The sequence below is a fragment of the Ambystoma mexicanum genome, chromosome 3q, assembly GCF_040938575.1.
Source record: "Ambystoma mexicanum isolate Mex_15411 chromosome 3q, UKY_AmexF1_1, whole genome shotgun sequence".
Classification (NCBI taxonomy): domain Eukaryota; kingdom Metazoa; phylum Chordata; class Amphibia; order Caudata; family Ambystomatidae; genus Ambystoma; species Ambystoma mexicanum.
In genome coordinates, this window is record NC_090926.1 from 246,003,782 (window position 1) to 246,021,113 (window position 17,332).

General features: G+C 50.8%; 1 protein-coding gene and 1 long non-coding RNA gene across 2 annotated transcripts in view; one reads left to right on the forward strand and one right to left on the reverse strand.

Annotated features, from left to right (window-relative positions):
- LOC138582398 (aquaporin-2-like) overlaps positions 1 to 17,332 on the forward strand; it is a 313,650-nt gene that overhangs the window by 167,053 nt on the left and 129,265 nt on the right. The window lies entirely within an intron of this gene.
- LOC138581837 (uncharacterized) lies at positions 15,160 to 16,339 on the reverse strand. The gene is made up of 3 exons (XR_011304814.1): positions 15,906 to 16,339; positions 15,717 to 15,792; positions 15,160 to 15,610 (listed from the first exon to the last, which is right to left on the reverse strand). It is a non-coding gene; the product is annotated as an uncharacterized lncRNA (long non-coding RNA).

Sequence of the window (17,332 nt, forward strand, 5' to 3'; positions counted from 1 at the left end):
CCACAGGTGTCCCGATGAAAACTGTACCTCACATGTGTGGGTGCACCTACCTCGCCGCCAAGGGGAAAGCCTAAAACACAAGTAACCCCAAGTCTGTTTTCAGAGCGAAAACTCAGACATTCTGCCGACCGGCACAACATACAATTATGGGCCTCGAGTGTCCAAGCCACCGAAGAAAACAGGGAACCCCATGCATTTCCGAAAAGTGGACACCCGTGGGAATCCGCAAAGGTATAATTAGTGCACATCGGCCCAGAATTTATTACCCAGACAGCCCTGCAAAGTCTGAAATGTGGGAAAAAAACGCTTTTTCCACACAATTCGCTCGGCGCACCCATCGAAACATGCCCCCAACAACACATGGCCTACCGTCCCGCTTTCCCACAGGTGTACCGATGAAAACGGTGCCTCACATGTGTGGGTGCACCTACCTAGCCGCCAAGGGGAAAGCCTAAAACACAGTAACCCCAAGTCTGTTTTCAGAGCGAAATCTCAGACATTCTGCCGACAGGCACAATATACAGGTATGGGCCTCGGGTGTCCAAGCCACCGAGGAAAAGAGGGAACCCCATGCATTTCCGAAAAGAGGACACCCGTGGGAATCCGCAGATGTATGATTTGAGCACATCGGCCCAGAATTTATTACCCAGACAGCCCCGCAAAGTCCGAAATGTGGGGAAAAAAACGCTTTTTCAGCACATTTCGCTCGGCGCACCCTTCGAAACACGCCCCCAACAACAAATGGCCTACTGTCCCGCGTTCCCACAGGTGTCCCGATGAAAACTGTACCTCACATGTGTGGGTGCACCTACCTCGCCGCCAAGGGGAAAGCCTAAAACACAAGTAACCCCAAGTCTGTTTTCAGAGCGAAAACTCAGACATTCTGCCGACCGGCACAACATACAATTATGGGCCTCGAGTGTCCAAGCCACCGAAGAAAACAGGGAACCCCATGCATTTCCGAAAAGTGGACACCCGTGGGAATCCGCAAAGGTATAATTAGTGCACATCGGCCCAGAATTTATTACCCAGACAGCCCTGCAAAGTCTGAAATGTGGGAAAAAAACGCTTTTTCCACACAATTCGCTCGGCGCACCCATCGAAACATGCCCCCAACAACACATGGCCTACCGTCCCGCTTTCCCACAGGTGTACCGATGAAAACGGTGCCTCACATGTGTGGGTGCACCTACCTAGCCGCCAAGGGGAAAGCCTAAAACACAAGTAACCCCAAGTCTGTTTTCAGAGCGAAATCTCAGACATTCTGCCGACAGGCACAATATACAGGTATGGGCCTCGGGTGTCCAAGCCACCGAGGAAAAGAGGGAACCCCATGCATTTCCGAAAAGAGGACACCCGTGGGAATCCGCAGATGTATGATTTGAGCACATCGGCCCAGAATTTATTACCCAGACAGCCCCGCAAAGTCCGAAATGTGGGGGAAAAAATCGCTTTTTCCGCACATTTTGCTTGACTCACCCATCGAAAAACACGCCCCCAACAACACATGGACTACAGTCCCGCGTTCCCACAGGTGTCCCGATGAAAACGGTACCTCACATGTGTGGGTGCACCTACCTGGCCGCCAAAGGGAAATCCTAAAACACAAGTAACCCCAAGTCTGTTTTCAGAGCGAAATCTCAGACATTCTGCCGACCGGAACAACCTACAGATATGGGCCTCGGGTGTCCAAGCCACCAAGGAAAACAGGGAACCCCATGCATTTCCGAAAAGAGGACACCCGTGGGAATCCGCAGAGGTATGATTTGCGCACATCGGCCCAGGATTTATTACCCAGACAGCCCTGCAAAGTCCGAAATGTGGGGAAAAAACGCTTTTTCCGCACATTTCACTCAGCGCACCCATCGAAACATGCCCCCAACAACATATGGCCTACCGTCCTGCGTTCCCACAGGTGTCCCGATGAAAACTGTACCTCACATGTGTGGGTGCACCTACCTGGCCGCCAAGGGGAAATCCTAAAACACAAGTAACCCCAAGTCTGTTTTCAGAGCGAAATCTCAGACATTCTGCCGACCGGCACAACATACAGATATGGGCCTCGGATGTCCTACCGTCCCGTGTTCCCACAGGTGTCCCGATGAAAACGGTACCTCACATGTGTGGTGCACCTACCTGGCTCCAAGGGGAAAGCCTAAAACACAAGTAACCCCAAGTCTGTTTTCAGAGCGAGATCTCAGACATTCTGCCGACCGGCACAACATACAGATATGGGCCTCGGGTGTCCAAGCCACTGAGGAAAACAGGGAACCCCATGTATTTCCGAAAAGAGGACACCCGTGGGAATCCGCAGAGGTATGATTTGCGCACATCGGCCCAGAATTTATTACCCAGACAGCCACGCAAAGTCAGAAATGTGGGGGCAAAAAAATGCTTTTTCCGCACATTTCGCTCTGCGCACCCATCGAAACATGCCCCCAACAACACATGGCCTTCCGAACCGCGTTCCCACAGGTGTCCTGATGAAAACGGTACCTCACATGTGTGGGTGCACCTACCTGGCCGCCAAGGGGAAAGCCTAAAACACAAGTAACCCAAGTCTGTTTTCAGAGCGAAATCTCAGACATTCTGCCGACCGGCACAACATACAGATATGGGCCTCGGATGTCCAAGCCACGAAGGAAAATAGGGAACCCCATGCATTTCCGAAAAGAGGACACCCGTGGGAATCCGCAGAGGTATGATTTGTGCACATCGGCCCAGAATTTATTACCTAGACAGCCCCGCAAAGTCCGAAATGTGGGGAGAAAAAAATGCTTTTTCCGCACATTTTGCTCGACGCACCCATCAAAACACGCCCCCAACAAAACATGGCCAACCGTCCCGCGTTCCCACAGGCGTCCTGATGAAAACGGTACCTCACATGTGTGGGTGCACCTACCTGGCCGCCAAGGGGAAAGCCTAAAACACAAGTAACCCCAAGTCTGTTTTCAGAGCGAAATCTCAGACATTCTGCCGACCGGCACAACATACAGATATGGGCCTCGGGTGTCCAAGCCACGAAGGAAAATAGGGAACCCCATGCATTTCCGAAAAGAGGACACCTGTGGGAATCCGCAGAGGTATGATTTGCGCACATCGGCCCAGAATTTATTACCCAGACAGCCCCGCAAAGTCCGAAATGTGGGGGAAAAAAACTCTTTTTCCGCACATTTCGCTCGACGCACCCATCGAAACACGCCCCCAACAACGCATGGCCTACCGTCCCGCGTTCCCACAGGTGTCCCGATGAAAACGGTACCTCACATGTGTGGGTGCACTTACCTGGCTGCCAAGGGGAAAGCCTAAAACACAAGTAACCCCAAGTCTGTTTTCAGAGCGAAATTTCAGACATTCTGCCGACTGGCACAACATACAGATATGGGCCTCGGGTGTCCAAGCCACCGAGGAAAACAGGGAACCCCATGCATTTCCGAAAAGAGGACACCCGTAGGAATCCGCAGAGGTATGATTTGCGCACATCGGCCAAGAATTTATTACCCAGGCAGCCCTGCAAAGTCCGAAATGTGGGGAAAAAAACGCTTTTTCAGCACATTTCGCTCGGCGCACCCTTCGAAACACGCCCCCAACAACAAATGGCCTACTGTCCCGCGTTCCCACAGGTGTCCCGATGAAAACTGTACCTCACATGTGTGGGTGCACCTACCTCGCCGCCAAGGGGAAAGCCTAAAACACAAGTAACCCCAAGTCTGTTTTCAGAGCGAAAACTCAGACATTCTGCCGACCGGCACAACATACAATTATGGGCCTCGAGTGTCCAAGCCACCGAAGAAAACAGGGAACCCCATGCATTTCCGAAAAGTGGACACCCGTGGGAATATGCAAAGGTATAATTAGTGCACATCGGCCCAGAATTTATTACCCAGACAGCCCTGCAAAGTCTGAAATGTGGGAAAAAAACGCTTTTTCCACACAATTCGCTCGGCGCACCCATCGAAACATGCCCCCAACAACACATGGCCTACCGTCCCGCTTTCCCACAGGTGTACCGATGAAAACGGTGCCTCACATGTGTGGGTGCACCTACCTAGCCGCCAAGGGGAAAGCCTAAAACACAGTAACCCCAAGTCTGTTTTCAGAGCGAAATCTCAGACATTCTGCCGACAGGCACAATATACAGGTATGGGCCTCGGGTGTCCAAGCCACCGAGGAAAAGAGGGAACCCCATGCATTTCCGAAAAGAGGACACCCGTGGGAATCCGCAGATGTATGATTTGAGCACATCGGCCCAGAATTTATTACCCAGACAGCCCCGCAAAGTCCGAAATGTGGGGAAAAAAACGCTTTTTCAGCACATTTCGCTCGGCGCACCCTTCGAAACACGCCCCCAACAACAAATGGCCTACTGTCCCGCGTTCCCACAGGTGTCCCGATGAAAACTGTACCTCACATGTGTGGGTGCACCTACCTCGCCGCCAAGGGGAAAGCCTAAAACACAAGTAACCCCAAGTCTGTTTTCAGAGCGAAAACTCAGACATTCTGCCGACCGGCACAACATACAATTATGGGCCTCGAGTGTCCAAGCCACCGAAGAAAACAGGGAACCCCATGCATTTCCGAAAAGTGGACACCCGTGGGAATCCGCAAAGGTATAATTAGTGCACATCGGCCCAGAATTTATTACCCAGACAGCCCTGCAAAGTCTGAAATGTGGGAAAAAAACGCTTTTTCCACACAATTCGCTCGGCGCACCCATCGAAACATGCCCCCAACAACACATGGCCTACCGTCCCGCTTTCCCACAGGTGTACCGATGAAAACGGTGCCTCACATGTGTGGGTGCACCTACCTAGCCGCCAAGGGGAAAGCCTAAAACACAAGTAACCCCAAGTCTGTTTTCAGAGCGAAATCTCAGACATTCTGCCGACAGGCACAATATACAGGTATGGGCCTCGGGTGTCCAAGCCACCGAGGAAAAGAGGGAACCCCATGCATTTCCGAAAAGAGGACACCCGTGGGAATCCGCAGATGTATGATTTGAGCACATCGGCCCAGAATTTATTACCCAGACAGCCCCGCAAAGTCCGAAATGTGGGGGAAAAAATCGCTTTTTCCGCACATTTTGCTTGACTCACCCATCGAAAAACACGCCCCCAACAACACATGGACTACAGTCCCGCGTTCCCACAGGTGTCCCGATGAAAACGGTACCTCACATGTGTGGGTGCACCTACCTGGCCGCCAAAGGGAAATCCTAAAACACAAGTAACCCCAAGTCTGTTTTCAGAGCGAAATCTCAGACATTCTGCCGACCGGAACAACCTACAGATATGGGCCTCGGGTGTCCAAGCCACCAAGGAAAACAGGGAACCCCATGCATTTCCGAAAAGAGGACACCCGTGGGAATCCGCAGAGGTATGATTTGCGCACATCGGCCCAGGATTTATTACCCAGACAGCCCTGCAAAGTCCGAAATGTGGGGAAAAAACGCTTTTTCCGCACATTTCACTCAGCGCACCCATCGAAACATGCCCCCAACAACATATGGCCTACCGTCCTGCGTTCCCACAGGTGTCCCGATGAAAACTGTACCTCACATGTGTGGGTGCACCTACCTGGCCGCCAAGGGGAAATCCTAAAACACAAGTAACCCCAAGTCTGTTTTCAGAGCGAAATCTCAGACATTCTGCCGACCGGCACAACATACAGATATAGGCCTCGGGTGTCCAAGCCACCAAGGAAAACAGGGAACCCCATGCATTTCCGAAAAGAGGACACCCGTGGGAATCCGCAGAGGTATGATTTGCGCACATCGGCCCAGAATTTATTACCCAGACAGCCCCGCAAAGTCCGAAATGCGGGGGAAAAAACGCTTTTTCCGCACATTTCGCTCGGCGCACCCATCGAAACAGGCCCCCAACAACACATGGCCTACCGTCCCGCGTTCCTACAGGTGTCCCGATGAAAACGGTACCTCACATGTGTGGGTGCACCTAACTGGCCGCCAAGGGGAAAGCCTAAAACACAAGTAACCCCAAGTCTGTTTTCAGAGCGAAACCTCAAGACATTCTGCCGACCGGCACAACATACAGATATGGGGCTCGGGTGTCCAAACCACCGAGGAAAACAGGGAACCCCATGCATTTCCAAAAAGAGGACACCCGTGGGAATCCACAGAGGTATGATTTGCGCACATCGGCACAGAATGTATTACCCAGACAGCCCCGCAAAGTCCGAAATGTCGGTAAAAAAACGCTTTTTCCGCACATTTCGCTCGGCGCACCCATCGAAACACTCCCCCAACAACACATGGCCTACCGTCCCGCGTTCCCACCGGTGTTCTGATGAAAACGGTACCTCACATGTGTGGGTGCACCTACCTGGCCGCCAAGGGGAAAGCCTAAAACACAAGTAACCCCAAGTCTGTTTTCAGAGAGAAATCTCAGACATTCTGCCGACCGGCACAACATACAGATATGGGCCTCGGTTGTCCAAGCCACCAAGGAAAACAGGGAACCCCATGCATTTCCGAAAAGAGGACACCCGTGGGAATCTGCAGAGGTATGATTTGCGCACATCGGCCCAGAATTTATTACCCAGACAGCCCCGCAAAGTCCGAAATGTGGGGGAAAAAAACGCTTTTTCCGCACATTTCCCTCGGCGCACCCATCGAAACACGCCCCCAACAACACATGGCCTACCGTCCCGCGTTGCCACAGGTGTCCCGATTAAAATGGTACCTCAAATGTGTGGGTGCATCTACCTGGCCGCCAAGGGGAAAGCCTAAAACACAGGTAACCCCAAGTCTGTTTTCAGAGCGAAATCTCAGACATTCTGCCGACCGGCACAACATACAGATATGGGCCTCGGGTGTCCAAGCCACCAAGGAAAACAGGGAACCCCATGCATTTCCGAAAAGAGGACACCCGTGGGAATCCACAGAGGTATGATTTGCGCACATCGGCCCAGAATTTATTACCCAGACAGCCCCGCAAAGTCCGAAATGCGGGGGAAAAAAACGCTTTTTCCGCACATTTCGCTCGGCGCACCCATCGAAACACGCCCCCAACAACACATGGCCTACCGTCCCGAGTTGCCACAGGTGTCCCGATGAAAATGGAACCTCACATGTGTGGGTGCATCTACCTGGCCGCCAAGGGGAAAGCCTAAAACACAAGTAACCCCAAGTCTGTTTTCAGAGCGAAAACTCAGACATTCTGCCGACAGGCACAACATACAGATATGGGCCTCGGGTGTCCAAGCCACTGAGGAAAACAGGGAACCCCATGCATTTCCGAAAAGAGGACACCCGTGGGAATCCGCAGATGTATGATTTGCGCACATCGGCCCAGAATTTATTACCCAGACAGCCCGGCAAAGTCCGAAATGTGGAAAAAAATGCTTTTTCCACACAATTCGCTCGGCGCACCCATCGAAACATGCCCCCAACAACACATGGCCTACCGTCCCGCATTCCCCACAGGTGTACCGATGAAAACGGTGCCTCACATGTGTGGGTGCACCTACCTAGCCGCCAAGGGGAAAGCCTAAAACGCAAGTAACCCCAAGTCTGTTTTCAGAGCGAAATCTCAGACATTCTGCCGACAGGCACAACATACAGATATGGGCCTCGGGTGTCCAAGCCACTGAGGAAAACAGGGAACCCCATGCATTTCCGAAAAGAGGACACCCGTGGGAATCTGCAGATGTATGATTTGCGCACATCGGCCCAGAATTTATTACCCAGACAGCCCGGCAAAGTCCGAAATGTGGGGGAAAAAACGCTTTTTCCGCACATTTTGCCCGACGCACCCATCGAAACACGCCCCCAACAACACATGGACTACTGTCCCACGTTCCCACAGGTGTCCCGATGAAAATGGTACCTCACATGTGTGGGTGCACCTACCTCGCCGCCAAGGGTAAAGCATAAAACACAAGTAACCCAAAGTCTGTTTTCAGAGCGAAAACTCAGACATTCTGCCGACAGGCACAACATACAGATATGGGCCTCGGGTGTCCAAGCCACTGAGGAAAACAGGGAACCCCATGCATTTCCGAAAAGAGGACACCCGTGGGAATCCGCAGAGGTATGATTTGTGCACATCGGCCCAGAATTTATTACCCAGACACCCCCGCAAAGTCCGAAATGTGGGGGGAAAAAAACGCTTTTTCCGCACATTTTGCTCGACGCACCCATCAAAACACGCCCCCAACAACACATGGCCTACCGCCCCGCGTTCCCACAGGTGTCCTGATGAAAACGGTACCTCACATGTGTGGGTGCACCTACCTGGCTGCCAAGGGGAAAGCCTAAAACACAAGTAACCCCAAGTCTGTTTTCAGAGCGAAATTTCAGACATTCTGCCGACCGGCACAACATACAGATATGGGCCTCGGATGTCCTACCGTCCCGTGTTCCCACAGGTGTCCCGATGAAAACGGTACCTCACATGTGTGGTGCACCTACCTGGCTCCAAGGGGAAAGCCTAAAACACAAGTAACCCCAAGTCTGTTTTCAGAGCGAGATCTCAGACATTCTGCCGACCGGCACAACATACAGATATGGGCCTCGGGTGTCCAAGCCACTGAGGAAAACAGGGAACCCCATGTATTTCCGAAAAGAGGACACCCGTGGGAATCCGCAGAGGTATGATTTGCGCACATCGGCCCAGAATTTATTACCCAGACAGCCACGCAAAGTCAGAAATGTGGGGGCAAAAAAATGCTTTTTCCGCACATTTCGCTCTGCGCACCCATCGAAACATGCCCCCAACAACACATGGCCTTCTGAACCGCGTTCCCACAGGTGTCCTGATGAAAACGGTACCTCACATGTGTGGGTGCACCTACCTGGCCGCCAAGGGGAAAGCCTAAAACACAAGTAACCCAAGTCTGTTTTCAGAGCGAAATCTCAGACATTCTGCCGACCGGCACAACATACAGATATGGGCCTCGGATGTCCAAGCCACGAAGGAAAATAGGGAACCCCATGCATTTCCGAAAAGAGGACACCCGTGGGAATCCGCAGAGGTATGATTTGCGCACTTCGGCCCAGAATTTATTACCCAGACAGCCCCGCAAAGTCCGAAATGCGGGGGAAAAAAACGCTTTTTCCGCACATTTCCCTCGGCGCACCCATCGAAACACGCCCCCAACAACACATGGCCTACCGTCCCGCGTTGCCACAGGTGTCCCGATTAAAATGGTACCTCAAATGTGTGGGTGCATCTACCTGGCCGCCAAGGGGAAAGCCTAAAACACAGGTAACCCCAAGTCTGTTTTCAGAGCGAAATCTCAGACATTCTGCCGACCGGCACAACATACAGATATGGGCCTCGGGTGTCCAAGCCACCAAGGAAAACAGGGAACCCCATGCATTTCCGAAAAGAGGACACCCGTGGGAATCTGCAGAGGTATGATTTGCGCACATCGGCCCAGAATTTATTACCCAGACAGCCCCGCAAAGTCCGAAATGCAGGGGAAAAAACGCTTTTTCCGCACATTTTGCTCGGCGCACTCATCGAAACACGCCCCCAACAACACATGGCCTACCGTCCCGAGTTGCCACAGGTGTCCCGATGAAAATGGTACCTCACATGTGTGGGTGCATCTACCTGGCCGCCAAGGGGAAAGCCTAAAACACAAGTAACCCCAAGTCTGTTTTCAGAGCGAAAACTCAGACATTCTGCCGACAGGCACAACATACAGATATGGGCCTCGGGTGTCCAAGCCACTGAGGAAAACAGGGAACCCCATGCATTTCCGAAAAGAGGACACCCGTGGGAATCCGCAGATGTATGATTTGCGCACATCGGCCCAGAATTTATTACCCAGACAGCCCGGCAAAGTCCGAAATGTGGGAAAAAACGCTTTTTCCACACAATTCGCTCGGCGCACCCATCGAAACATGCCCCCAACAACACATGGCCTACCGTCCCGCATTCCCACAGGTGTACCGATGAAAACGGTGCCTCACATGTGTGGGTGCACCTACCTAGCCGCCAAGGGGAAAGCCTAAAACGCAAGTAACCCCAAGTCTGTTTTCAGAGCGAAATCTCAGACATTCTGCCGACAGGCACAACATACAGATATGGGCCTCGGGTGTCCAAGCCACTGAGGAAAACAGGGAACCCCATGCATTTCCGAAAAGAGGACACCCGTGGGAATCCGCAGATGTATGATTTGCGCACATCGGCCCAGAATTTATTACCCAGACAGCCCGGCAAAGTCCGAAATGTGGGGGAAAAAACGCTTTTTCCGCACATTTTGCCCGACGCACCCATCGAAACACGCCCCCAACAACACATGGACTACTGTCCCACGTTCCCACAGGTGTCCCGATGAAAATGGTACCTCACATGTGTGGGTGCACCTACCTCGCCGCCAAGGGTAAAGCATAAAACACAAGTAACCCAAAGTCTGTTTTCAGAGCGAAAACTCAGACATTCTGCCGACAGGCACAACATACAGATATGGGCCTCGGGTGTCCAAGCCACTGAGGAAAACAGGGAACCCCATGCATTTCCAAAAAGAGGACACCCGTGGGAATCCGCAGAGGTATGATTTGTGCACATCGGCCCAGAATTTATTACCCAGACACCCCCACAAAGTCCGAAATGTGGGGGGAAAAAAACGCTTTTTCCGCACATTTTGCTCGACGCACCCATCAAAACACGCCCCCAACAACACATGGCCTACCGCCCCGCGTTCCCACAGGTGTCCTGATGAAAACGGTACCTCACATGTGTGGGTGCACCTACCTGGCCGCCAAGGGGAAAGCCTAAAACACAAGTAACCCCAAGTCTGTTTTCAGAGCGAAATTTCAGACATTCTGCCGACCGGCACAACATACAGATATGGGCCTCGGATGTCCTACCGTCCCGTGTTCCCACGGGTGTCCCGATGAAAACGGTACCTCACATGTGTGGGTGCACCTACCTGGCTCCAAGGGGAAAGCCTAAAACACAAGTAACCCCAAGTCTGTTTTCAGAGCGAGATCTCAGACATTCTGCCGACCGGCACAACATACAGATATGGGCCTCGGGTGTCCAAGCCACTGAGGAAAACAGGGAACCCCATGTATTTCCGAAAAGAGGACACGCGTGGGAATCCGCAGAGGTATGATTTGCGCACATCGGCCCAGAATTTATTACCCAGACAGCCACGCAAAGTCAGAAATGTGGGGGGAAAAAAAACGCTTTTTCCGCACATTTCGCTCTGCGCACCCATCGAAACATGCCCCCAACAACACATGGCCTTCCGAACCGCGTTCCCACAGGTGTCCTGATGAAAACGGTACCTCACATGTGTGGGTGCACCTACCTGGCCGCCAAGGGGAAAGCCTAAAACACAAGTAACCCAAGTCTGTTTTCAGAGCGAAATCTCAGACATTCTGCCGACCGGCACAACATACAGATATGGGCCTCGGATGTCCAAGCCACGAAGGAAAATAGGGAACCCCATGCATTTCCGAAAAGAGGACACCCGTGGGAATCCGCAGAGGTATGATTTGCGCACTTCGGCCCAGAATTTATTACCCAGACAGCCCCGCAAAGTCCGAAATGCGGGGGAAAAAAACGCTTTTTCCGCACATTTCCCTCGGCGCACCCATCGAAACACGCCCCCAACAACACATGGCCTACCGTCCCGCGTTGCCACAGGTGTCCCGATTAAAATGGTGCCTCAAATGTGTGGGTGCATCTACCTGGCCGCCAAGGGGAAAGCCTAAAACACAGGTAACCCCAAGTCTGTTTTCAGAGCGAAATCGCAGACATTCTGCCGACCGGCACAACATACAGATATGGGCCTCGGGTGTCCAAGCCACCAAGGAAAACAGGGAACCCCATGCATTTCCAAAAAGAGGACACCCATGGGAATCCGCAGAGGTATGATTTGCGCACATCGGCCCAGAATTTATTACCCAGACAGCCCCGCAAAGTCCGAAATGTGGGGGAAAAAAAAGCTTTTTCCGCACATTTCCCTCGGCGCACCCATCGAAACACGCCCCCAACAACACATGGCCTACCGTCCCGCGTTCCCACCGGTGTTCCGATGAAAACGGTACCTCACATGTGTGGGTGCACCTACCTGGCCGCCAAGGGGAAAGCCTAAAACACAAGTAACCCCAAGTCTGTTTTCAGAGCGAAATCTCAGACATTCTGCCGACCGGCACAACATACAGATATGGGCCTCGGGTGTCCAAGCCACCAAGGAAAACAGGGAACCCCATGCATTTCCGAAAAGAGGACACCCGTGGGAATCCGCAGAGGTATGATTTGCGCACATCGGCCCAGAATTTATTACCCAGACAGCCCCGCAAAGTCCGAAATGCGGGGGAAAAAAACGCTTTTTCCGCACATTTCGCTCGGCGCACCCATCGAAACACGCCCCCAACAACACATGGCCTACCGTCCCGAGTTGCCACAGGTTTCCCGATGAAAATGGTACCTCACATGTGTGGGTGCATCTACCTGGCCGCCAAGGGGAAAGCCTAAAACACAAGTAACCCCAAGTCTGTTTTCAGAGCGAAATCTCAGACATTCTGCCGACAGGCACAACATACAGATATGGGCCTCGGGTGTCCAAGCCACTGAGGAAAACAGGGAACCCCATGCATTTCCGAAAAGAGGACACCCGTGGGAATCCGCAGATGTATGATTTGCGCACATCGGCCCAGAATTTATTACCCAGACAGCCCGGCAAAGTCCGAAATGTGGGGGAAAAAACGCTTTTTCCGCACATTTTGCCCGACGCACCCATCGAAACACGCCCCCAACAACACATGGACTACTGTCCCACGTTCCCACAGGTGTCCCGATGAAAATGGTACCTCACATGTGTGGGTGCACCTACCTCGCCGCCAAGGGTAAAGCATAAAACACAAGTAACCCAAAGTCTGTTTTCAGAGCGAAAACTCAGACATTCTGCCGACAGGCACAACATACAGATATGGGCCTCGGGTGTCCAAGCCACTGAGGAAAACAGGGAACCCCATGCATTTCCGAAAAGAGGACACCCGTGGGAATCCGCAGAGGTATGATTTGTGCACATCGGCCCAGAATTTATTACCCAGACACCCCCGCAAAGTCCGAAATGTGGGGGGAAAAAAACGCTTTTTCCGCACATTTTGCTCGACGCACCCATCAAAACACGCCCCCAACAACACATGGCCTACCGCCCCGCGTTCCCACAGGTGTCCTGATGAAAACGGTACCTCACATGTGTGGGTGCACCTACCTGGCCGCCAAGGGGAAAGCCTAAAACACAAGTAACCCCAAGTCTGTTTTCAGAGCGAAATTTCAGACATTCTGCCGACCGGCACAACATACAGATATGGGCCTCGGATGTCCTACCGTCCCGTGTTCCCACAGGTGTCCCGATGAAAACGGTACCTCACATGTGTGGGTGCACCTACCTGGCTCCAAGGGGAAAGCCTAAAACACAAGTAACCCCAAGTCTGTTTTCAGAGCGAGATCTCAGACATTCTGCCGACCGGCACAACATACAGATATGGGCCTCGGGTGTCCAAGCCACTGAGGAAAACAGGGAACCCCATGTATTTCCGAAAAGAGGACACCCGTGGGAATCCGCAGAGGTATGATTTGCGCACATCGGCCCAGAATTTATTACCCAGACAGCCACGCAAAGTCAGAAATGTGGGGGGAAAAAAAACGCTTTTTCCGCACATTTCGCTCTGCGCACCCATCGAAACATGCCCCCAACAACACATGGCCTTCCGTACCGCGTTCCCACAGGTGTCCTGATGAAAACGGTACCTCACATGTGTGGGTGCACCTACCTGGCCGCCAAGGGGAAAGCCTAAAACACAAGTAACCCAAGTCTGTTTTCAGAGCGAAATCTCAGACATTCTGCCGACCGGCACAACATACAGATATGGGCCTCCGATGTCCAAGCCACGAAGGAAAATAGGGAACCCCATGCATTTCCGAAAAGAGGACACCCGTGGGAATCCGCAGAGGTATGATTTGCGCACTTCGGCCCAGAATTTATTACCCAGACAGCCCTGCAAAGTCCGAAATGCGGGGGAAAAAAACGCTTTTTCCGCACATTTCCCTCGGCGCACCCATCGAAACACGCCCCCAACAACACATGGCCTACCGTCCCGCGTTGCCACAGGTGTCCCGATTAAAATGGTACCTCAAATGTGTGGGTGCATCTACCTGGCCGCCAAGGGGAAAGCCTAAAACACAGGTAACCCCAAGTCTGTTTTCAGAGCGAAATCTCAGACATTCTGCCGACCGGCACAACATACAGATATGGGCCTCGGGTGTCCAAGCCACCAAGGAAAACAGGGAAACCCATGCATTTCCGAAAAGAGGACACCCGTGGGAATCCGCAGAGGTATGATTTGCGCACATCGGCCCAGAATTTATTACCCAGACAGCCCCGCAAAGTCCGAAATGTGGGGGAAAAAAACGCTTTTTCCGCACATTTCCCTCGGCGCACCCATCGAAACACGCCCCCAACAACACATGGCCTACCGTCCCGCGTTCCCACCGGTGTTCCGATGAAAACGGTACCTCAAACACAAGTAACCCCAAGTCTGTTTTCAGAGCGAAATCTCAGACATTCTGCCGACCGGTGTTAGGCAGGAACCTGTGCAGTTCCCTTGGGGAACACTGCAAAAGATTTAAGACTACAGGTATAGCAGTAAACCCACTTAGTAGCAGTCTGTACCACCCAGATTTACCTGGTAGCTGTGGCTGAGCAGTCAGACTTCCCTCAAGAAGAGTTAGGCAGTATGCAAAGTATACACAATATGTACTCAGGCACAATAGCACAAGCAAACACTGACCAGAGCTTGGTTTCAAAAGTATATAGTTATTTATTTTTAAGAACACACAAATTGAAAACACTCTAGCAAAATATAATAAAACACTCCAAACACAGTTATATGGAAAGCAGTCCCAATCCTTATTCCTATCTAGACAACTCTAGGTTAACACCACATAATTAAAACAGAGGTGAGCGCTTAACGTTAGATGACACTCTAGTAGGTTAAAGAAGGGAGGGAGAAAGAGCAGAATTAGGATAAACACACCACTCTAAGGTCAAAAACACTTTTGGTAAGCTCAAAGAAGCACAAAGTCACAGGTGAGCAAAAGTCACTAAGCAGGGCCCACTCTTAGAGCAATAAGAACAAGGTTACAGACTGACTACCCCTCTCTCTAAGGTCTAACGGCACACCTGGTAGAGGTGCTGCAGGGCTGGTGTGTCAATCCACAGCAGATACCTTGGGGAAGAGACAGTTTATAAACAGAGCCGTAGTAATTATAACAATAAATCTCTTTAATAGGTTCTATAAAAAGTTTGTTGTAGAAAAATATATATGTTCATAGGCTTTATCATATCTCACTCATACCATTCATATCGGTGCAAACATTCTGTGACAATTAGGTGCAAAAGTTAACAATTTCTTCAAACATATCAGTTGTTATAGATATGGGAAAACAATGAGAAAAAACACAATCGAATTTTCTATAGGTCGACATATGTTTCGGCCCCTTTTAATAGTCCCATCGTTGTCTGCGGTGGTCTACGTGGTTAATGTTGGGCCATCTTCAGGACAATGATGATTTAATACAAGCTTAACGTCTTCACCCTATTTCTGTATGACAAGCCAAATCTAAAACAATAAATAAAACAAAAAGTACAATATAGAACGGTCTGGTCTCTTGTGGATGGTCTCAAGGTAATGGCTCAACATCTAGGCCAAAAAAGGAAGCACCTACCAGTGGCCGAGAAAATAGTAGAAGACCACGGAGAAGAAATTTGGGGGTATCTTCAATATTCCCCTGATCTATGGCCCTAATAAAAGGAGAGTAGAAAAACAAAGGAAATTACTACCTTGTGTATAAATTGTAACACTAACTCGTTACTAGACATTGCATTGTAGAAGTGGCATCGCAGAGCAAACTCACTAGGGTCCCTTGAGCGGTGAGTGGCGCTCAAGAGGCTCCGTCATGGACCAGTTCCGATGTCGGGAGGCTTTTTTTCTTTTTTTCTTTTTTTCACCCTCGACCTCGTAGTGTCTATTCAAAAAAGAAAGAACAAACACGGGGGAATCAGTAAAAAGCCCTAGTGGAGACTGTTTTACGATGGCTCGCGTGATAGTGCGCTAAGCACGTCGTGATGAGTGCGATTCAATCTGGGAAAACTCAGCCCTATCGTTAGTGGTAGTGAAAACACAGTAACTGTGCGATCTTTTTAGTCAGAGACGCGGCTCACGCGTAGAATAGTACTCATTGCTAAATGAGTGACTGAAGGTGGGGCAGTAGTGTGGGCCGGGTGGTCATGATCGCTCCGTGGCGGAAATGGTCCGTAAATGGACGCTAAGAGCTCTCGAAGAGAGCGCTGTTCCTCACCTTGTTGGAACGTTTTAGCGATGCGGCATAGTAACTCGAGCGGCGTCTGCTTGCTCCTGAATGAAACGAAGTCGAAAAGGGGGGGGGGCTAGATATTTAAAAGATCACGTGAGGCTCAAAGAACGCGGTGGACGCGAGTCGTAAGTACGCTGCCAAATCCAGCGGTTCTTTAGCAAGCAAAAAGTGATGCCAGAGATTTAAATGAATGAAAGATCGATGTTCGCAACTGTCACGGAGGAGATGAGACAGCCACATTAAATCTCAGATTCTTGTATATATAAACTAAAATCTGACCGCATCATGTGGATTGAGGAAAATATTACGGCACAAACTCGACAACATTCATGGAGTCTCATACAACAAATAGGAATACGATGATGCCTGGGCTATTTAAAGAAAAACGCTCCATTCAACAGCTATGTTTAGTCCATTTTGGACTGTTTTTAAATTATAAATCCATTTTTGTTCCGCTTGGGTCAGAATTTTGTCTTTGTTCCCATTGCGGCAAGACGTTTTTATAACTTGGATGACACACCAGCGAAAGTCTGTGCATTTGTGTTGTTTTTTAGAAAAGTGGGCTACTAGTGGTTTATTTTCGACTGCATTACGAATGCAGGATTTATGCTCATTAATCCGTTGGCGCACTGGTCGTTTGGTTTTACCTATGTATACCAGCTCGCATGGACATATAATGGCATAGACCACCCATGGTGTAAGGCAGTTGGTGAACTCTTTCAACTGGATAGTGTGGTGACATAAAGTGATTTGTTTAAAAGTGGTGGTTAGAGCGCACACTGAGCAATGGCCGCATCGATGGTGGCCAATTAGGGGCAGGAAGCCCCACAAAGATGTTTGTGTCAATTTTTTGGGTATGGCAGGTTGATACGAGTGTACCAAATGGTCTTTAATATTTGGTTGTCTTTTGAAAGCAAACCTAGGAATCGAGGGAGTAAAATCCTCGGTATGGATCATCTTCCAATGTT